Raw genomic sequence first — 22,741 nt, 5'->3', positions numbered from 1 at the left:
ATCGTACACCCAAGTGTGTAACGATGAATGGGGTTGGTTGTGTCATGTGGGGAACGTCTACAACCTCTGCAGAGGGTTAAACCTAATCGATTAGTCGTGCCCCCGACTACGGGCAATTTGAGCAACTGAAGACTTGGACTGAAGAAGAATCTCCCCTTTCTTTTCTAAAAGTCTACTTTTTAAGGGTTAAAGTTGAGGAATGAGCACAGTGAATGTGTTTCACTTCAACCTTATGTATATTTTGAAAAATATTTTAGAGAATGAGCACTGATGTGTATATCCAAGTGTCTCACTCCTATCTTTTATACTAAAAAAACTATTTCTATTTCAAACAAAGTTTACAAAATTTAGTATAGTAGAAAATTGGCTTTATGCAAAGGAACCCTTCACCAATACTTACCCTGCATATATAATCTGTTATACTCTCCTTTGCAACTTGCGAGTACATTCCGCGTACTCATTTGCACCTGTCGTGTGCAGATCTCAACAGATTAAGAGACGGTAGGGTTATGATCTACACTCAACGAGTCCGGTGGCGTTGATGGAGCCTAACTTAGCGACTACCACTACTACAAAAACAGCTATAGCCAATATGGACACTAATGGCGCACTGTACATGTGATGCGCCATTACTAAATACTAATGGCGCATCATGTGTTGGTGCGCCATTAGTAAAAAAAATTTAATTTTTTCAAAACTACTAATGGCGCACCATGCCACGGTGCGCCATTAGTAACTTGGCCACCACTTCCACCGAATGCACCCTCCCCCCCCCCCCCCTGGACCCCCCTTTTCAGTTTTAAAAAAAAAAAAAAAAGATGGAAATGTCAAAAAAAATAAGTTTCCCATGTGATATGTGGTCTAGTTGTTGTGAAAATTTACAAATATGAATTTCGACTTTATTTGCGAAATCTCTCGAGAATTTGTAAAATGGGCATAACTTTTGTGTACGAACTCGGATGAAAAAGTTTTTTATATGAAAAATCATCTACTCGAAAAGTTACATCCGACCCCCGTTAAACATTTTTAAAATCCTCAAAAACCTAACGGAAAAAAAGTTACGGGGCTTTTAAAATCTGCGGAGGCAAAAAAATTCAAACTTACTAATGGCACACCTGCCCATGGTGCGCCATTACTATCTTCCCGCCTTCAAAATTCAAAATAAGTCAAAAAAAATAAAAATAAAGTTACTAATGGCGCACCTGCCCATGGTGCGCCATTAGTATCTTCCCGCCTTCAAAATTCAAAATAAATAAAAAAAATATAAAAAAAATAGTAATGGCGCACCTGCCCGCGGTGCGCCATTACTATGCCGTATATATGGCTGGGCGTGGTCCTCTCCTCCTTACCTCTTCATTCTTCTCCTCCACTCCACCTCTCCTCCTCTCCTCCACTCCATCTTCCCTTCTCTTCTCCACCATACTACCCTCCTCCTCTCCGGCGACCTCCTCCTCCTCCTCTCTGGCGACCTCCTCCTCCCTCCTCTCCTCCCCTCCCCTCACGGTTTTTCCTCCCTCCTCTCCGGTGAGCTCCTCCTCCCTCCTCTCCTCCCATCCCCTCATGGTTTCTCCTTCCTCCTCTCCGATGCTCCGGTGAACTCCTCTCCGGCGATCTCCTCCTCCTCTCCGGCGATGTAGGCGAGCGCCTCTCCGGTGACCTCCTCCTCCTCCTCTCCGGCGAACTCCTCTCCGGCAAAAAACACGGCAAAAGAACGTACAAGATCCAAAAATAGGAACAAAATTTGAAATAATATCATGCCAAAAAACGAGCAAAAAAAGAACAAAAAATGGGCAAAAAAATCACGATCCAGATCCAAATTCAAAATTCAAAAATAGCAATGGCGCACGGTGGGGGTTAGACGGTGCGCCACTACTATTTTCCCGCCTTCAAAATTCAAAAATACTAATGGCGCACCAGTGGCCTATACTAATGGCGCACCAGTGGCCTATACTAATGGCGCACCGTGGCCTATACTAATGGCGCACCAGTGGTGCGCCATTAGTAAAAAATACTAGAGGCGTGATACTAATGGCGCACCAGCGATGCGCCATTAGTAGGCAAAATTGGCGCGCCATTAGTAGCCCTTTTCCTAGTAGTGTATGTATAATTCCGCTGTATTATCTGCCAGGTTTATGTTACCAAGAGAGGGCACTAAAACTACAAGGGTAGATCCATATATATCATACCTTAGGCACAGCTCAAGCTAGCAGATAATACAGGGGAATTATACGTAGTCGCTAAGTTATGCTCCATCAACGCCACTGGGCTCATTGAGTGTAGATCATAACCCTATCGTTTCTTAATCTGTTGAGATCTGCACACGACAGGTGCAGATGAGTATGTGGAATGTACTCGCAAGTTGCAAAGGAGAGTATAACAAATTATATATGCATGGTAAGTATTGGTGGAGGGTTCCTTTGCATAAAGCCAATTTTCTACTATACTAAATTTTGTAAACTTTGTTTGAAATAGAATTAGTTTTTTAGTATAAAAGATAGGAGTGAGACACTTGGATATACGCACCAGTGCTCATTCTCCAGAATAGTTTTTAAAATATACATAAGGTTGAAGTGAAACACATTCACTGTGCTCATTCCTCAACTTTAACCCTTAAAAATAGACTTTTAGAAAAGAAAGGGGAGATTCTTCTTCAGTCCAAGTCTTCAGTTGCTCAAATTGCCTGTAACCGGGGGCACGACTAATCGATTAGGTTTAACCCTCTGCAGAGGTCGTACACATTCCCCACATGACACAACCAACCCCGTTTATTGTTACACACTTGGGTGTACGACTAGGAGGAGATTGTGACGAAGCCTTTTCGTAACAACCCCCTATACCTGACCAAGCCGCCCGCAACTTAGGCAATGAAAGCCCATCTCCGATGGCGGTCCTGAGGTAAGGGTTTCCCGCTAGTACTAAGCTAAGCCAGAGCCCATAGTAGCATGTGGCTGTACTGGAAGCTACATCAAATTGTACTTGGAAGATCTCATTCCCCTGGACGGCGGTCCCCACCAAAACCTGTGTGCACGACCCCAGTCGGGCGCATTCACAGCAAGAACCCGATGGGCGCAATCACTTGTAGATGCTCCCGACATACCATTCCGCCCAGGGAGTAGAAGTAAAATAATATATAGTTTTATTTTTCAATAGTTTTCACAAAACGTTACCCCAAGGGAGGGCACTAAAACTTGTTTGATTCCCAACCCTTTTCTTTGTAAGCATGGCTAAGCATAGCTAGTTTCTAGGGTTTTAGCTAGCAATAGTTGTTTGCAAAATGTTTTATTAAAACATGCATAGTAATAAAAGATTGCATGCATATTATGAAAACATAGGACAGGGAATGATCAAGTTGCAACTTGCCTTCGGTTTCGTAATCACAAGGTTCTACCTCCTCGTAGAATTCACCTTCGCACTCGTCGCAATCTAACGCGATAAATAACTCAAGTAAGACACTCAACATATCCACATTCACATAATAATGATTCAAGCAAGCATTCAACACACAATAAACATCCAAATGAAGATCCAAATAACAACACAATTTATTTGATTGCCACTATCATAATTTTTAGGGCATGGTTAGGGTTGAGATAGAATCAAGTTGGCTTGATTGAAAATATGACATAGTTCATATTCTGGTGTTGGATCAAATTGATTCAAGTTAGGATCATGGGTTGAAGGGTTGTGAGGCAATGTTCTATGACAAAGTCTATAATTGGTTTGATTGGAATATTGACTTGGGTCCGATGAAGATGATAGATGGAGTTGGTGGCATAAGGTTTATGTTACAAAATTTATGTAACATTTCCTAAGTCCATATTTGTATAATGATGACATATGACCAGAGAGGTTCCCCAGGTATCAATCTAAGATATTTATACTATGATTAAATTTTCGGTTCAACAAAGTTATTAAACGATGATCAAAGAAGGTCAAATTAAGGTGTTGATGATAAAACAACATCTAAAATATGTTGGAAAATTAATCCATCAGTTCCAACAGAAAGGTTAGGTCCTAAGGTCCAACTTTCATATATATAACATTTACATATGATTTACAGAATAAAAGATATAGCAAAAACACTTCAGTTATCATTTAAATCAAAACTAAATTCTAAATTTTCCAAAAGTGAAATTTTATAGTTTTATAATAAACTACAGGTTCCAGTGAATCCGGGCATATCTTATTTGTTGAAATCGGACATACGGTTTGAGAGATACAAGGTTCCAAAGTTACGGTGTTTCCTGAAAATCAATACGAGTTTAAGAATAATTGGCCACGTGTCAAGTTCCTATTGGCTGATACCCCTTCGCTTTTTTTTAAGAAACAACAACGATGTGAAGAACACGAGGGGAAGACCTCACAGGAGTTGGGCGGCCATGTCGCCGGAGACGCGCGGCGTGCGGCTCGGGCTAGCAAGGCTCCGGAGACACAGTGGCCTCCGGTGATGTTGTGGTGCAGGATGGTGTTCATGGCGACACAGAGAATACGACGGAGGCGTGATGAGGTCGCTCGCATCCTATGGCGCTGCAAAGGGGCTGCCGGAGTTCGTCGGGGCGGCGGCGGAGCTGGGGCTTCACCGTTCTCGTGCACCAGCTGCAAAACCGAGTGATACCATGGTTCAGAGGGCTGCAACCTGGCTAAATACTAATGAAGGAAGAAAAATAAGGCCTCTAGTCCTCTGGTTTCAATGCAATCTTCAACGTACCGCGGTGGTGGGTTACTCCGGTGAAGAATTACTCTAAAATTGAGGCAAGAGAGACGGGGGTTTCGGTATTGAGGAAGAGCGGACTTGGGTGCGCTCGTCGGGGTCAATTTATAAAGGCAGAGGGATCATGTAGGGCAAGATAAAGGGAGCTCAATGGGCCATTAATGGTTGTTTGTGCATGCACGTTTCACGGATCCGTTCGTCTAACTTAGGCAGCAATATTTGGGTTTTAATTACCTGAATGGGTTCGTCGTTTCATGGAGAATAACTCTTGTATTGGACGCAAATTGAAATGGTGAAAGAATTGATGCACAAGAGAAGAAAACGGCATGCATGGCGTTTCTTTTCTGTTCCTGCTGCTCATGAACGCATGGAGAAAGAAGAGGGGGTTGCGTGGACTTCGGCTAAGGAAAAATAACATGGGCCTTAGTGGGGGAACTAGGCCCAAGTGGAAAATGAAAAAAAAGGAAAGAGAAAAGAAAGAAAACAAAAACATTATAAGAGATAGATGGGCCGAGACAAGGAGGCTTAAAACAGAATGCAGTTAACTGCTTATGTAAGTGTGTAGAATCCCAGCGAAAAAAATTGTAAGCGTACAAACAAAGTGTATCTAGAACAGAAATAAAAATGTTTAAGTTAACCTAAATAATATTTATAGTCCACAAAAAAATAGCTTAAGAATTTAACAAAATTAATTTTGTCCACAACTACTATTAATGCTATATGGTCATAATTAAATTACTAAAATAAATTCAGTGTAGAGTTTTGCAAATTCACAAAATGATAGTTGTACCATTTTAAATATTTCCCTTTTTTGGAGAAGTCACATTATCTCCTCTCATTAAGTTTATTGGAAACATTTAAATGGCATTAAAATTCCAAATAAGATCTAATTTCAAATGGAACTCCGAATGAAATATTCATAAACCATATTTGAGAAAGTTCTTTTATTCTCACTCCTTAATATTGAATATGGTTTTCAAAATATTTCATAGGAGTCGGAACGAGAAGAAATCTAAAGTCAATATTTTGAAACAAGGCTCAAATGTTTTTAATTTACTAAAAATCATAGCAATTCAGTTAATATTATCTTATTATTAACATTCCAAAATTGGGACAATTTTGGGATGTTACAACAATGAAGGTTAAAGTATTTCATCCAGACTACAATGAGAATCGAGAAGTCCTAATGAAGACAATGAAGGATGGACGAGTAGCCATCACAAGGGTTGGCCTAGAGTCGTGCGCGTCTTACGCATGGAGAAGGGCACAATATGGGCATTCCGCTTCACCTTCTCCAGCAACCAGAATGTCTTTCGCCTCTCTCTTTACAGTCTTTAGTACAATTGTGGTTCATCATTCTTTACTTGGTGCTTATGTAGTTCTTCAGTATATGCACCTGTGCATTGAATTATGGATTCGTGGTTGAACCTATATTGGTAATAAACATGGTTTGATATGAAATAAGTTATTGCCTACTTTTAAATTCATAACATATGATTTTTAAATTAGAGATTAATTGGATTTAATAGGGATTACACTGCAAACGGTTTGCGAAAGCGAAACGTGTGCGATATACGTGGAGATCAGAAATGTTTCTAGGATCCACTACGTGTGCGATCAATCTCCATTGCATACAGGACTTTCTCTTGAAAACCGTTTGCGTTAGGCCACCTTGCGCAAACGTTTATCACATAAAAAGTGTGTGTGATGGACAGCATTTGCCACACAGTTTCTTCCTACGCACCGTTTGTGATGCATTCAATAACGCAAACGATAAAATTATTAATATCGTGTGCAGTAGCAACGCTATCACAAATGATTTAACAGCAAAAAATGTGTGTTATGTACCTGTGAAGGGAAACATTTTCCTTGTAGCGACTGTGTGGGATGTATATACAAACGGAAACGTTTAGCGGGGCCCGACTATGTGGGATGTACTTGCGACCGGAAACAATTTTGTCGTATAATTGTATTTTAGCTCTATTGTACGTATTTCCATATTTGAGCACTCGTCGGTCGCACATGACCTCATTTTGCTGAACGTGTGTGTCAGGAGGGCATATCCCCGATGGTTTCTGGGTCGTGTGGAAGGACCCCCCTATCGCCCACACTCACTTGGCGACGGTTCCAGATGCCGTCGCAGAAAGGGGTTTTAAACCGTTTGTTTAGGACCGACACGCACTAGTGTATGTAGACATGACCGAGACTCATCTCTGGTCAATAACCAATAGAAAAACTTGGATGCTCATATTGGTTCCTACATATTCTACGAAGATCTTTATCGGTCAAACCGCATAACAACATACGTTGTTCCCTTTGTCATCGGTATGTTACTTGCCGGAGATTCGATCGTCGGTATCATCATACCTAGTTCAATCTCATTACCGGCAACTCTCTTTACTCGTTCCGTAATACTTCATCCCGCAACTAACTCGTTAGTCACATTGCTTGCAAGGCTTATAGTGATGAGCATTACCGAGAGGGCCGAGAGATACCTCTCCGATACACGTGGTGACAAATCCTAATCTCGATCTATGCCAACCCAACAAACACCATCGGAGACACCTGTAGAGCATCTTTATAATCACCCAGTTATGTTGTGATGTTTGATAGAACACTAAGTGTTCCTCCGGTATTCAGGAGTTGCATAATATCATAGTCATAGGAACATGTATAAGTCATGAAGAAAGCAATAGCAATAAATTAAATGATCATTATGCTAAGCTAACGGATTGGTCTTGTCCATCAAATCATTCTCTAATGATGTGATCCCGTTCATCAAATGACAAAACATGTCCATGACTAGTAAACTTAACCATCTTTGATTAACGAGCTAGTCAAGTAGAGGCATACTAGGGACGCACTATTTGTCTATGTATTCACACATGTACTAAGTTTCGGTTAATACAATTCTAGCATGAATAATAAACATTTATCATGATATAAGGAAATATAAATAACAACTTTATAATTGCTTCTAGGGCATATTTCCTTCACCGTAGGGCCCGCGAGGCCCTCTCCGTCGTCCTTCGAGTTGTTGCGCTCGCCGTGGCACCGCCGTCTTGCGTTGTCAACATGGTCAACGGACATGACGAATGAGGAGATGACTTTACTTGGAGAGGATGATAGTGTGGACCCACCAGGGCCATAGCCGCACGTATGCAAGTGCCTCCTTATTATATACAACTATAATATTTTTTGCTTCCTCCCGGTTTCCTGACATCACGGTCCCACACCATTGTCAACCTATGTAGTAATAAACGGGATAATTGCACAAGGAGTGGCCGACAGCTGGGACCAAGCAGCTCGAGTAGTATTTGTGTTTTTGAGGTGTGTGTAGAGTTTTTCTTGAGCGATGTTTTCGTTGTTGTTTAGAGGAGAGCAGGGTATTAACTGGGCGGGCTATGGCCCGTCTATCCCAGGCCAGATATCTAGCCCAGATATTAATTTTTTTCAAGCTAAAAATGGCTAGCCCAGCTATACTTTTTTTGAGGAATACCCAGACAAGGTCAACTTGTTATTCTCTACCCCGCTGGGCTGCAAATCCTTCCGAGGAGGCATGCATTAGGCTTAACAAGGAAATGGGCTTTAAGAAATAATAAATGGGATGTCATTATAAAAACTGGAAGTAACTATAAAGAAATGCACCAAACACGTAATTAGTTTATATTTTTTTCTGGATTTTGAAATTTTTAATTTTATTAATTGTTGTGCGCGCAATGTTTCGTTGGAATTTTTACGTAATACAAATTTATATTGAATTTGTATTTAATCTGACTAGAAATTTTGGAATAAAAATATTTCGAATCCCATCAAAATGTGGGAAATTTTATTGAATTCTGTTTTGAACGGTTGGCTGAAATTATTAATCATTGTCCTAGCTAGAAAATGGCCTGTACTTTTAACAAACTGTAAATGGGCTGCAGTAAATTCCATTAGAATTTAAAAATGGGTTGTACATTCTTGCAAATCGCAAATGGGCTATAAGTTCTCTGCCACACACTTGTGGGCCTACTAAGTTGCCGCGTCCCCTAAAAAAAGTAAGTTGACGCGTATGCAAGGCTTTGTCAACTTATAGTGAACACACAGTTCTAGCAGCAGTGGTCGTTGGATGTCCATCCAACGGATGTCATGCTTCTTCTTCATTCTCGGATATTCTAGATTCAGCTGGCCAAAAAATGATTCCTCCCCTGACATCTGGGGCGCGCCATTTCGGAGGCTGACCTTTGGGCCTACTAAGGTGACGCGTACCAATGGCTTTGTAAACTTACTCAATATAAATGATTCTAGCTGCAGAGACCGTATGATGTCCATCCAATGGCCGTAGTGCTTTTTCAACCTCTGGTCTTCTTGCTCTAGCCGCCCAAACCAGCGCCGGTGGGACTGCCTGTTCCCGCCTCCCATAGCCGGCTATGCTGCCGCATAGGCCGCACCGCCCCACCCTACTCCATTGTGGCCAGACCATTCCTCTACTCACCCACACCTCCTATTATTTTCCAGCAATGGCAGCCGGACCAGTAAACCCTCGTACTCCCCACTGCATGGGCAACCACTGTCGAGTCTTCCCCGGCTCCGAGTCGTTCCTTTCCTGGTGCTCTCGGCGCGCCGTGGTCAACGAACAACATCCATCAGACATGAACTGTACATGGAGAGGCTGACAGCTGGGTCCACGGCTGCACACAAGGAAATGCCTCCTTATTATGCGCAAAATAATGATTCCTCCACCTGACAGCAGGGACCCATCGGATGGGCCACCGTATTTCATGAAAAAAACGTTTCCCCCTGACTGCTGGGACCCACCAGCTACATCTTCGCACGCAAGAAAGTGCGTCCATATTATGGGCAAAAAAATAATGATTCGCCCCTGACTGCTGGGACCCACTAGCTACATCTTCGCACGTAAGGAAGTGCCTGATAGTCGGGATCCACCTGGTCGAAGCATACGTAGCGTTGTCATTCTGGTCGCGAACGTGTACGTACATACTGATCGATGTAGAGGCGTGCACGTCGTAGTAGAGGCGCGCACATAGCATGTACACGTATATACAACGGCCAACGTGCAAGAAAGAAAATACGGCCACGTACGTATATACGGGCGGGGTCTCGAATGCCTACTTGCGCATACGACGGCCAGGACTCGTGTACATGGCTGGGTCGAAACAAAGAAGCTGCACCATCGTCGTGATCATGGGGAGGCAACCGGCTGGGTTGGAACGGAATGCATCGTCGTGTTCATTGGGAGCCAATCAGCTTGGACAGAACAACCGATGGAAACGAGGCCTGGTGTCGGTGTCAAAATCGGCGGATCTCAGGTAGGGGGTCCCGAACTGTGCATCTAGGCCGGATGGTAACAGGAGGCAAGGGACACGAAGTTTTACCCAGGTTCGGGCCCTCTCGATGGAGGTAAAACCCTACTTCCTGCTTGATTAATATTGATGATATGGGTAGTACAAGAGTAGATCTACCACAAGATCAGAGAGACTAAACCCTAGAAGCTAGCCTATGGTATGATTGTTGATGTGTATGTTGTCCTACGGACTAAAACCCTCCGGTTTATATAGACACCGGATAGGGTTAGGGTTACATAGAGTCGGTTACAATGGTAGGAGATCTGAACATCCATATCGCCAAGCTTGCCTTCCACGCCAAGGAAAGTTCCTTCCGGACACGGGACGGAGTCTTCAATCTTGTATCTTCATAGTCCAGGAGTCCGGCTGAAGGTATAGTTCGGCTATCCGAACACCCCCTAATCCAGGACTCCCTCAGTAGCCCCTGAACCAGGCTTCAATGACGACGAGTCCGGCGCGCAGATTGTCTTCAGCATTGCGAGGCGGGTTCCTCCTCCAAGTACTTCATAGAAGATTTTGAACACAAAGATAGTGTCCGGCTCTGCAAAATAAGTTTCCACATATTGCCATAGAGAGAATAATATTTACACAAATCTAATCTGCTGACGTACTCCGTAGTGTGACATCACACCACGGCCAAGCTTTTATTCGAACCGTTTTACTGTCCCATCTTAGCGCGTCATGTGAGGCGGTTTCCTTGGCACGTCTTGTTAAAGCAGAGATCGTGTCCCCTTATTCCGGGATTCTCATCAATACAGGTGTGGGTAACCCAACAGCTTCTAGGACTCCTAGATCATAGGCAAGTCCAAATGAACACGGGGAGGACGCTCGATATCCACCCTCTTTATAAAGGGGCGAGGCCTTTTATTTTTCCCTCCTGTGCTCAATCGAATCCTTCCCCCACCTCAAGCTCAAACGCCCGAAGTTCAAGTCAGGTGCTCCGAACCTTCAGTCATGTCCGGATCTAGCCTTCAAGGCTGATGGGTGCCTTCTTCCGTCACGGAAGAAGACGTCAAAAGTTGAGGGAGGCCAGATATCTGACCGCCGAGATTCTGCATCGGCTGCCTCCCCGGGGGCAGGCCGTTCCCTCCCCCAAACCCAACGAGAGCGTCGTGTTCGTCTCCCACTTCCTCCGAGGTCTAGGCCTTGCATTGGATCCTTTTGTCAGGGGCTTGATGTTTTACTATGGGCTAGATTTCCATGATCTAGCTCCGGACTCCTCCGCTCCGGAAGCGGGTGACCCTGAAGTGTCGTCGCGGAGGGCCTCTCCGAGTCTGGCGAGTCCAGAAGATAATCCCGTCGACCCCCGAAGTTCCTAGTGTCCGGCTCCCGAAGAGAGCAGACAAACGAGTCCGGCACCGTCTAGTGTGCGGTCAGATGTTCTGAGGGAGTTGGTGGGGCGAGCGGCCATCTCAGATGAACACCGTGTGCTGATGAATACGGTGATGGAGAGAATCTCGTCCGTCGAAAGCGGATTGCATAAAGCTTTTATGAGTCTACTGACAGGCTTTGAGGTACGTAAAATAATGTATGATAGTCCTGCACATACTAGGTGTGCCCTGTGTAGATAGTAGCCCCTGAGACTCTGGTCGTCGTCGAAAACGATGACGAACAAAGGATCATATTCCCAGGAAATAACCATACTGCCTTTATGTGCAGGTGATGGAAGCTCCGGTGGCTAGCCAGGCTCGCGAGTTTGCCCATTTAGAACGGCAGTTGGATGCGGCAGACGCCGACATCGAGCTTGTTAACAAAAGGCTTGACAAGGCGCAGGGTAGGTGTTATTATCTGGTAAACGCCGCATAGTAAGAGCAGCATGAAGCCAGTATATTTAACATGTTATTACTGCAGATGGAGCTGCCACTGTTGAAGCCTTGCGGGCGGAACTTGCCCGAGCCATGGAACAAGCGAGATTGGGTAATGTGGCTGCTTTGAAGGCGGTCGAAGAGTTGCGAGCCGAGAAGGCCGCGCATGGCGAGAGCCGGGGATAAGATGGCTAATATGGCCGTAGAATTAAAAGCCGCCGTTGACCGTTGCCGGGCTCTTGAAAAGGAAAACCAGGTGAAGGCATCGGACCTTGAGAAGGCTGCTGCAACGGGAAAAGTCCTCCGTTCTTCTATGAGGGCAAAGAAGGAGGAGCTGCGGGAAGCTGGGGATATTGTAGCCGGGAAATCCTTTATGCCGCAGAGGAAGTTCGGAGATCCACGGTATGCCCCTCTGGATCGGCTGTGGAGTTCGGAGGATGTGTATGGATTTGGCGGCGAGCGCTGCCGATGCTGCCAAATACTTCCAGAGTCAGACGGACCGTGAAGTAGACCAGCTGTTTTGGAAACAGTTCCTTTCTCCCGAGCGTCCGCTTTCATTGACGGACCAATTAGCCGAATGGGCCGAACTAAATAGGTTGTCCGGACTCTCCATGAGGTCTGTTGTGGATCAGCTATGGCCGGGAAGGTCGAAACCGAGAAGCTATTTCAGCTTGGTGCAGCAGTTCCTTGACGTGGTGCCGCGCATAAATGCGATGAGGAGGTCGGCATGCATAGAAGGCGCACGAATGGCCTTTGCCCGTGCTAAAGCATACTGGGCAGAGATGGATGCTACCACTGTTGCACCGCATGATTCGGCCATAGGTCGAAGGGCTGCTGAGCACTACTTTGAGGAAGTTCTTGAGGGTGCTCGTTTGATAGAGACCCAGTGCTCAAAAAATATTATGTTTGAGTGACATGTAATCTCATTGTAAGCGAAATGCTTTTATAAATTTTCATAAGGCTACTTTTAAACTTTTTCCTGAAAGTAATGTGATGCCTCCTGGGCAGCCGTTTATGTATACATGTGTATAACCTGAAAGATTGCATTCGTCGGCTTCAACCCCCACGCATATAATGCGGAGGTGTTCGCAGAAACACGCGTTCACACTTAACCCAACGTCTCGGTCCTATTAAGGAGGTGATAGCGGAGCGAGCGAGGCAACCGGACTATAATGCTTTAACACTTTCACTTAGCCATAGGAGTTTGACAGGGGGCTACTAGATAGCCCCTGGTGGCTCCGCACTCTCCCGATCCCGGGATGCGTATATGCCTGGCTGGAAAGTGGCCCTTCGGTAAGGAGGAGGAATTCTAACATTCCCATGGGTCATCAAGTGGTTGACCAGTCTCGCACTAGATCATGATAGTCAGATTTCGGCTTTCTCTACTGAGGTGCTCGTCCGGATGAACCAGGGCACAATCGCAGTAGTTCTCCTGGTGCTACCTTAGCCGGTAAAGAGGAACGTAAGGCACCAAAACACAGGAGTCGGGCAAACCCAACATTTGACCAAAGACAATGATTCGGAGCTGATGCATATAGGGCCAAACTCGCGACGCCGAACACTCCCTAAGGTATTCGGTCTTTGTGGCATAAACCAGGCCTAAATAATGGTCTTCGTAAGAAGCCCCTTATGTCCAGGTACGTGCATTGGTCTGGCGTGGCCACATGCCAAGACGTCAACATCCTTCTCAACGGTGGATATGTATCAACAAGAGACAGTAAAAAAGGTTTACGCAGGGTCTTAATCTAAAAAGAATCCTTGGAGCGGGTCCCTGCTGCACGTCTGCGCCTGTGCCTCTGTTGTGCCGTATCCTGGACGGGTGTGGCACGATGATCGTCTGTAAAAGAGAGGAATTTAGGTGAAAAAGGTTGTCGTGCAAAAAGATAATTGAAGAAACTATGCATAATTCAAGATGAGGAGGAATGGCCACATGTCTGTGCCCGTTGAGCCCCTTGTAAATAGGGTGTGACCATTTATTCTGTATAAGTAGCGGCGCCGGACTCGATTAGTTGTGTCTGAGGTCTTGACAAACTATGGGGCGCTTTGGCTAGTCCGGGCGCCTTTAGTGTGTGGCTGCCAAGGCAGCCTCACTCTCTTCGGCGCGCAGAGATCGCTTGATATTTCCGTGTATTGAAATGATGCCGCGTGGACCAGGCATATTGAGTGTGAGGGAGGCGTAGTGTGGTATTGCATTAAAGCGAGCGAAAGCTTCGCGCCTGAGCAGTGCTTGATAGCCACTTTGAAACGGAGCGATGTGGAAGGTTAAATGCTCGCTACGGAAGTTATCGGGGGAGCCGAATATAACTTGTAGTAGGAGAAAGTCCGTACAACGAGCCCCTGGGCCTGGCGTTACTCCTTTAAAGGTAGTATTGCTATGGCGAATTTGTGTTGGGTCTAACCCCATCCCGCGGATTGCATCCTGGTATATTAGGTTTAGGCTGCTGCCGCCGTCCATCAAGACTCGTGTGAAGTGATATCCGCCAATTACTGGGTCTAATACCAAGGCAGCCCATCTTGTGTGGCGGATACTTGCTGAGTAATCACGATGGTCGAAAGTGATCGGTTGAGACGACCATTGGCAGGACTTCGAGGTGACAGGCACTTGGGTATATTTTCCTGGGGGTGCCGCATTGTTTTTTCCCTTGATCATGTGTAGTACGTTTACTATTTTGACTTCTGGTGGGAATTTCTTTTGTTCCCCCGTGTCTTGCTTGGGGGGCTCGTCCTCGTCTTCACTTGGTGTGTCCTCCCCCTTGTGTACGGCGTTGAGCTTGCCGGACTACTTGAAGACCCAACATTCTCTGTGGGTATGATTAGCAGGTTTACCCAGGGTACTATGGATCTGACATACTTGGTCCAGAATTTTGTTGAGGCTGGACAGTTCATCCCTGGTGCCTTTAGTGGGCGGCTTTTGACCTGGCCGAGAGCTTTTGAATCCGGCATTTACTGTCGTGCCCTTCGTGTTGTCTTCTTTATTCCGGCGTTTGTTATTGCTGTTGCGCCGTGATTTCCCGTTTCCATCTCTAACTTCCGATGTACTGGGGTCGCTAGTGCTGCATCTGGGTAGCCAGCTGTCCTCACCCGCACAAAAGCGGGTCACGAGGTTTGTTAATGCGGCCATCATTCTCGGCTTATTTTGGCCGAGGTGTCTGGCGAGCCATTCGTCACGGATGCTATGCTTGAAAGCCGCTAAGGCTTCGGCGTTCGGACAGTCGACAATCTAGTTCTTTTTAGTAAGAAACCTATTCCAAAGCTTTCGGGCTGACTCTCCGGGCTGCTGAGTTATATGACTCAGATCATCCGCATCCGGAGGTCGGACATAAGTCCCTTGAAAATTTGCCCGAAAGGCGTCTTCGAGCTCTTCCCAACTTCCAATGGAGCTTTCGGGGAGGCCTTTGAGCCAGTGACGAGCTGGCCCTTTGAGCTTGAGGGGTAAGTATTTGATGGCGTGGAGATCATCTCCTCGAGCCATATGGATATGAAGGATATAGTCCTCAATCCAAACCCCGGGGTCTGTTGTTCCATCGTATGCCTCTATGTTTACGGGTTTGAATCCCTCTGGAAATTCATGGTCCAGCACCTCGTCCGTGAAACATAGAGGGTGTGCGGCACCCCTGTAGCTTGGTGTAGCGCGTTGTTCGGATATTCGTTGTGTTGCATTGTATGCTGGGGGGTGCTTGCGTGGTCCATAGATGGATCTTGTTGCGCCGTCCTTTGGGTGCGAACCCTCACCTGGGTCATGTGTTGTATTGTGAGCGGCGTTGTATGACGCTCTGTGTTGGTAGAGGGGTCGTCTATCCGACCAGGTGGCTGCTTCGATATTTGGTTGTGGGGGGTCTGCGGCCTCCTCATCGAATTCGGGTAGCAGCTTCCGCTTTGGGTAGCTCTTGGAGGGGCGATTGTCACCGTACCTTGCTGCAATGTTGAGTATTTTGCTCCATCTAAATTGGAGTGTGTCTTGCGCGGCCTTGAGCCTTCGCTTCTGCTTTTTAAGGCTCCTCGCGGTGGCAACAAGCCTTTTACGGGCGTTCTGCTGCTCCGGGTGCCTGTCCGGCGTTATGTCGTCCGGACCATTATCCTTGATAGGGTTTGTTTGTGTGGTTTGATTATCCGGATTGCCGTTGTCCGGTAGCGGTTCGCCCTGCTCCAGCACTGGGTCTGTGTGATCGCTATTTCTGTCGAGGCGGGATTTGGGGCGGTGCTTGCGTCGCCGCTTTGACTGCTTTTCGAGGGAACAATCCTTCGGTGCGTCCTTCGGCTCTTCATCGTCATCTTTTGGTGTGTCCACCATGTATACGTCGTATGACAAGGTGGCGTTCCAGGGCTCAATAGGCGCTGGTTCTTCATTGTCTCCTTCATCGGCGTCCATACCGTCAATGTCGTCGGAGTCGAAGTCGAGCATGTCGGTTAAGTCGTCGACAGTGGCTACGAAGTGGGTGGTGCATGGGTTTTGAATTTCTTCATCGTCCGTACCCCAACCTTGCTGACTGTAGTCCGGCCAGGGCTCTCCTGATAAAGAGAGAGACTTCAGTGACTTCAGGATATCGCCGAAAGGCGAGTGCTGAAAGACGTCCGCGGCTGTGAACTCCATGATCGGCGCCCAATCAGATTCGATCGGCAGGGGCGCGGAGGGTTCGGAGTCCGGAGAAGAATCCGGCTCCATGGAGTCACGAGTCTTGCAGAGTACGGGGCTGGTGTTCGGCTCAACCGCCGTTGGGATTACAGCCCCCGAGGTGGCGTCCAACCGCCCATCCTCGATCGGCGCGGTTGGCTCCGAACTAAGGGTCGGAGCCGATGCGGGTGCGGCCTCCAGGGCACCGTTCGGCGCCAGAGTTGGATCATGCTCGTCATGATAGTGCGGCGCGCTCGACAGTGGTTCGAATCCGTCGAAGATCAAGTCCCCGCGGATGTCAGCCGTGTAGTTTAAACTTCCGAATCTGACCTGACGGTCAGGGGTGTAGCTTTCGATCTGCTCTAGATGGCCAAGTGAATTGGCCCGCAGTGCGAAGCCGCCAAAGACGAAGATCTGTCCGGGGAGAAAGGTCTCACCCTGGACTGCATTGCCATTGATGATCGTAGGAGCCATCGGGCCCGACGGCGACGGGACAGAGGAACTCTCAATGAAAGCACCAATGTCGGTGTCAAAACCGGCGGATCTCGGGTAGGGGGTCCCGAACTGTGCGTCTAGGCAGGATGGTAACAGGAGGCAAGGGACACGAAGTTTTACCCAGGTTCGGGCCCTCTCGATGGAGGTAAAACCCTAAGTCCTGCTTGATTAATATTGATGATATGGGTAGTACAAGAGTAGATCTACCACGAGATCAGAGAGGCTAAACCCTAGAAGCTAGCCTATGGTATGATTGTTGATGTGTATGTTGTCCTACGGACTAAAACCCTCCGGTTTATATAGACACCAGATAGGGTTAGGGTTACATAGAGTCGGTTACAATGGTAGGAGATCTGAACATCCATATCGCCAAGCTTGCCTTCCACGCCAAGGAAAGTCCCTTCCGAACACGGGACGGAGTCTTCAATCTTGTATCTTCATAGTCCAGGAGTCCGGCTGAAGGTATAGTTCGGCTATCTGAACACCCCCTAATCCAGGACTCCCTCACCCGGCGTACCGCAGAACAGAGGAAACAGCCTTGTGTTCGACCGGCCACGGTCGAAACAAGATCCTGTTCATTGGGAGGGGTTTGGCGGACCGCAAAACAAAGGAAACGGACCTCCTACGATGGAAATGGGGTCCTGTTGATCGGGAGGGGTGTGGCGTACCGCAAAACAGAGGAAACAAACATGTGTTGGCGCGCTACGGTTAAAACAGGGGTCCTGTTCATCGGGTGGGGTGTGGCGTACCGTAAAATGGGACTCCATGGGCTATTGTTCATCTCCACCGTCGACTACCTCCACGGGCTACTGTTCGTCCACCGTCGACCTCCTCCAGCCTCCAGCTGAGACTGTTCATCCATGGGCTCCTGTTCATCCAGCCTCCACCGCGCGCTCCTCCACCGGCTAATGTTCAACCGGCCCACTCCATAGGGTCCTGTTCAACCAACCCTCCACGCGCTACTGTTCAACTAGCCCTCCACACGCTACTGTTCAACTAGCCCTCCACCCGCATCGCTAGGCCCCCAACCACCTACCGTAACCGGGAACTCCCCGATATTTTCCTCGCCCTCGCTTCTACCATGGTTTTTTCCGTCATGGACGGCCCAAAGAATGTCATGCAGCTGCGTCTCTGGCCCGCCCAGGACGAAAAGCCCATTTTTTCTGTCATGATTTTTTGTCATAGAATTAGGACCCCACCACATCTATGATGATACCGGGTTTTGTCACAATTATCGTCATAGCAGTGTCATAAGCATGACAGGAAAAAAAATTCGTTCGGCCCAAAATGTCACGGATGTGCCTTTTTTTAGTGATAGAGATAGATCGAGACGCCTCCTTGGTCTTTCACAAAGCACATACCTTGACAAGATATTGAAGAAGTTCAATATGGATCAGTCCAAGAAGGGGTTCTTGCCCGTATTGAAAGGTGTGAGATTGAGCATGGCTCAATGCCCGACCTCGGCAGAAGATAGAGAAAAGATGAGTGTCATTCCCTATGCCTCAACCATAGGCTCTATTATGTATGCCATGCTATGTACCAGACCTGATGTGAACCTTGCCATAAGTTTGGTAGGGAGGTACCAAAGTGATCCCGGTATGGTACATTGGACAGCGGTCAAGAATATCTCGAAGTACCTAGAAAGGACTAAGGATATGTTTCTCGTTTATAGAGGTGACGAAGAGCTCGTCATAAAGGGTTACGTCGATGCTAGCTTCGACACAGATCTGGATGACTCCAAGTCACAAAACGAATACGTGTACATTTTGAATGGTGGGGTAGTCAGTTGGTGCAGTTGCAAGCAAAGCGTCGTGGCGGGATCTACATGTGAAGCGGAGTATATAGCTGCCTTGGAGGCTGCACAGGAAGTAGTCTGGATGAAGGAGTTCATCATCGAACTAGGAGTAATTTCCAATGCATTGGGCCCGATGGTTCTCTTCTATGACAACACTGGAGCTATTGCCCTTGCCAAGGAGCCCAGGTTTCACAAGAAGACCAGGCACATCAAGCGTCGCTTCAACTCCATTCGTGAATATATTCAAGATGGAGACATAGATATTTGTAAAGTACATACGGATCAGAATGTCGCAGATCCGTTGACTAAACCTCTTCCACGAGCAAAACATGATCAGCACCAAAACTCTATGGGTGTTCGATTCATCACAATGTAACTAGATTATTGACTCTAGTGCAAGTGGGAGACTGTTGGAAATATATTCTAGAGGCAATAATAAAATGGTTATTATTATATCTCCTTGTTCATGATAATTTTCTATTGTTCATGCTATAATTGTATTAACCGGAAACCGTAATACATGTGAATACATAGACCACAAATTGTCCCTAGTAAGCCTCTAGTTGACTAGCTCGTTGATCAATAGATGGTTATGGTTTCCTAACCATGGACATTGTATGTCGTTGATAACGGGATCACAACATTAGGAGAATGATGTGATGGACAAGACACAATCCTAAGCATAGCACAAGATCGTGTAGTTCGTTTGCTAGAGCTTTTCTAATGGCAAGTATCATTTCCTTAGACCATGAGATTATGCAACTCCCGAATACCGTAGGAATGCTTTGGGTGCACCAAATGTCACAACGTAACTAGGTGGCTATAAAGGTGCACTACAGGTATCTCCAAAAGTGTCTGTTGGGTTGGCATGAATCGAGACTGGGATTTGTCACTCCGTATGATGGAGAGGTATCTCTGGGCCCACTCAGTAATGCATCATCATAACGAGCTCAATGTGACTAAGGAGTTAGCCATGGGATCATGCGTTACGGAATGAGTAAAGAGACTTGCTGGTAACGAGATTGAACGAGGTTTGGGGATACCGACGATCGAAACTCGGGCAAGTAACATACCGATGGACAAAGGGAATTGTATACGCGATTGATTGAATCCCCGACATCATGGTTTATTTGATGAGATCATCATGGAACATGTGCGAGCCAACATGGGTATCCAGATCCCGTTGTTTGTTATTGGCCGGAGAGATGTCTCGGTCATGCCTGCATGGTTCCTGAACCCGTAGGGTCTACACACTTAAGGTTTGGTAATGCTAGAGTTGTTATGGGAAATTGTATGTGGTTACCGAAGGTTGTTCGAAGTCCCGGAGGAGATCCCGGACATCACAAGGAGTTCCAGAATGGTCCGGAAGTGAAGATTTATATATGGGAAGTCCATTTTCAGTCGACGGAATGGTTTCGGGGGTTATCGGTATTGTACCGGGACCACCGAAAGGTGTCCGGGGGTCCACCGGGTTGGGCCACCTGCCTCAAAGGACTTAAATGGGCTGAATATGGGAGGGAACCAGCCCCCTAGTGGGCTGGTGTGCCCCCCAAGGGCCCAAGGTGCCTAGGGTTGGAAACCCTAGGGGGAGGGGGCGCCTCCCACCTGCTTGGGGGCAAGTTTCCCCCTCCTGGCCGCCGCCCCCCTCTAGATGCATCTAGGGGCGCGGCCCCCTCTTCCCTTCCCCTATAAATAGTGGGGGGTGGGAGGGCTGCCACACCCCTTCCCCTAGCGCAGCCCTGCTTCCTCCTACACGTCCTCCTCCTCCGTAGTGCTTGGCGAAGCCCTGCCGGAGAACCACAAGCTCCACCACCACGCCGTCGTGCTGTCGGAGCTCTCCCTCGACTCCTCCTCTCCTGTTGCTGGATCAAGAAGGAGGAGACGTCCCCGGGATGTACGTGTGTTGAACGCAGAGGCACCGTCCGTTCGGCGCTTGGATCGGATCTTCTGTGATTTGAATCGCCGCGAGTACGACTCCATCAACCGCATTCTTGTAAGGCTTCCTGTCGGTGTCAAAACCGGCAGATCTCGGGTAGGGGGTCCCGAACTGTGCGTCTAAGGCGGATGGTAACAGGAGGCAGGGAACACGATGTTTTACCCAGGTTCAGGCCCTCTCGATGGAGGTAATACCCTACGTCCTGCTTGATTAATATTGATGATATTGGTAGTACAAGAGTAGATCTACCACGATATTAGAGAGGCTAAACCCTAGAAGCTAGCCTATGGTATGATCGTATGTTGTCCTACGGAGTAAAACCCTCCGGCTTATATAGACACCGGAGAGGGCTAGGGTTACACAAGGTCAGTTACAAAGGAGGAGATATACATATCCATATTGCCTAGCTTGCCTTCCACGCCAAGTAGAGTCCCATCCGGACACGAGACGAAGTCTTCAATCTTGTACCTTCATAGTCCAACAGTCCGGCCAAAGGTTATAGTCCGGCTGTCCGAAGACCCCCTAATCCAGGACTCCCTCAGTAGCCCCCGAACCAGGCTTCAATGACGATGAGTCCGGCGTGCAGTGTTGTCTTCGGCATTGCAGGGCGGGTTCTTCTCCAACTTTCAAGTGTTCGTAAGCAGTGTCCGGCTCCATAAATGTTGAATCTCTTGGCTTCTGTGCCCAATAAGGGCTATCTTCCTCGCGTTGAATGAATACGAGGCGCCAGGGCGTTTTTACATTCGCCCCCCTAGCCAGATAAATAAATTGTCTATTAAAGGGATGGGGCTTCTTAGATCCAATCCATATCATCCTCACCCAGCGAGAATTCATCAGAGCGTGCTTCGGAAAGATCCATTCCAGCATGGCCGACCTCCGCAACTCCTCCTCCCACCCCCGTAGCCCTAAGCCCGGTGATTGGGAGAGGTGTTCAGTCCCGCATAGTCGATTAGTCGAGCTGCAGACTAAGGGATTTCTCCCTCCGGCGTACATGGTGCCCGTTCGAGCCGGTCTCGCCACCTACAATGGCGGGGAGCAAGCGGAGAACTTTCCCTGTCCCTCCATGGGGGAATGGGTTTGCCTTGTTCCTTACTTACTAAGGGGACTCGGATTTCCAATTCATCCGTTCCTCCGCAGGCTCCTGGAGTTCTACGGCCTCCAACTACACAATCGCACCCCTGCCTCCATCCTACACATCGCCGGCTATGTTGCTCTCTGCGAGTTGTTCCTGGGTTGCGAGGCTCACTTCGAGCTGTGGAAAAGGCTATTTTGCCTTGTCCCTCGCACACAAAGGAAATCGCTTTATCAAGTGGGCAGAGCCGAAGTATGGCACATCGCCGATACCGGATATTTGTCCAGTACCCCGAAGAAGCCATCCGAAGACTGGCCTTCAGAATGGTTTTATATGGAGGACGTCCCCCTTCCAGACCCTGTTCGGCGGCGTTTGCCCGAGTTCAACAATGCTCCTCTAAAGAAGCGCCGAAGTTGGCGCCCACGGAGCCCCCAGGCGGAAGACAATGGAGAAGTCCTCTATCTGATGAACCGGATCAAAGCACTAGCTCGATCCGGATTGACAATAATCGAAGTTATGTCGATTTGCATAATGCGGGGAGTGCAGCCACTCCAATATCGTGGGCACCCCTTGTGGTGTTATAACAGGGCGGATGACGCCACCCGCTGCGGGCGTAAGGGTCCGGACAATGCTGCCGCTCTAGCGAAGATTCTGTCCGAACAGTTCAAGGGCGAGGAAGAGGAGTTCACCCGCATCAAGCCACAGGATGGATTCTCTATGTACAATCCTCCAAGTTGGGTAAGTTATATTTCCCTGCTCCCATTTTTCCCGCATTCTTAGTCGTAAGTATTCACCTTGCCACCTTGCGGCAGGAACTGCAAGAATCCATAAAGGAGGTCAGCAGCCCTTCTCCACAACCAGAGGACCCTGACCGGGCCATCGATTCCGGACTCGAAGAAGATCCGGTTATCTCCGTGGAACTGATAGACCGGCAGTTCTATCAGTTAAGCTGCGACGATACCACGGT

At 47.4% G+C, this 22,741-nt stretch overlaps 1 pseudogene; it reads right to left on the bottom strand.

The window, feature by feature from the left end:
* LOC125535664 overlaps window positions 1-22,741 on the bottom strand; it is a 155,382-nt pseudogene that overhangs the window by 44,558 nt on the left and 88,083 nt on the right.

The sequence above is a fragment of the Triticum urartu genome, chromosome 2, assembly GCF_003073215.2.
Source record: "Triticum urartu cultivar G1812 chromosome 2, Tu2.1, whole genome shotgun sequence".
Taxonomy (NCBI): domain Eukaryota; kingdom Viridiplantae; phylum Streptophyta; class Magnoliopsida; order Poales; family Poaceae; genus Triticum; species Triticum urartu.
Note: the sequence above shows the minus strand (reverse complement) of the source record. Positions and strands in the feature narration are given on the sequence as shown.